We start from the raw sequence: 551 nt of genomic DNA, 5'->3' as shown, positions 1-551 counted from the left end.
CCAAACTATTTTAATTGGTGTCTTACAAGTCCTACAAAGCTGAAATCCAGTGAGCTGTAAAAATTACCTTTGCAGTACCCCTTACTCACACACTCTGCAGTGGTTTAATGCTCATTTTGACTAGAGGGATTGGAATAAGCAGGAATATTTACCTTATACCTTATTTCCAATGTACTCTTCTCTGCTTTCCAATGTTCCAGGATGTGGGTAGGCTTTTGCTGTCCTCAAGACAAATGCAGGACTGCTGGTCCTGCATAGTACATTATGATGATGGAAAACATGTGACCAGAGAAGTAAAATGGCTTTGGGGCACCGGTCCAACATGTGGAATGAAGCCTGTGGGAGTGAGGAATAAGGAGTGGGACAAATGCAGGACTGCTGGTCCTGCATAGTACATTATGATGATGGAAAACCTGTGACCAGAGAAGCAGAGTAAAAACATGGCTTTGGGGCTCCGGTCCTACATGTGGAATGAAGCATGTGGGAATGAGGAATAAGTTAAGTCTTATTGCTTATTCCTATCCCTGTAGATGACATGAGCAATCAATCCT

This window comes from Nanorana parkeri, unplaced genomic scaffold (genome assembly GCF_000935625.1).
Source record: "Nanorana parkeri isolate BGI_ZX_2015 unplaced genomic scaffold, ASM93562v1 scaffold919, whole genome shotgun sequence".
Lineage (NCBI taxonomy): Eukaryota > Metazoa > Chordata > Amphibia > Anura > Dicroglossidae > Nanorana > Nanorana parkeri.
This window is presented reverse-complemented; position numbering follows the sequence as displayed.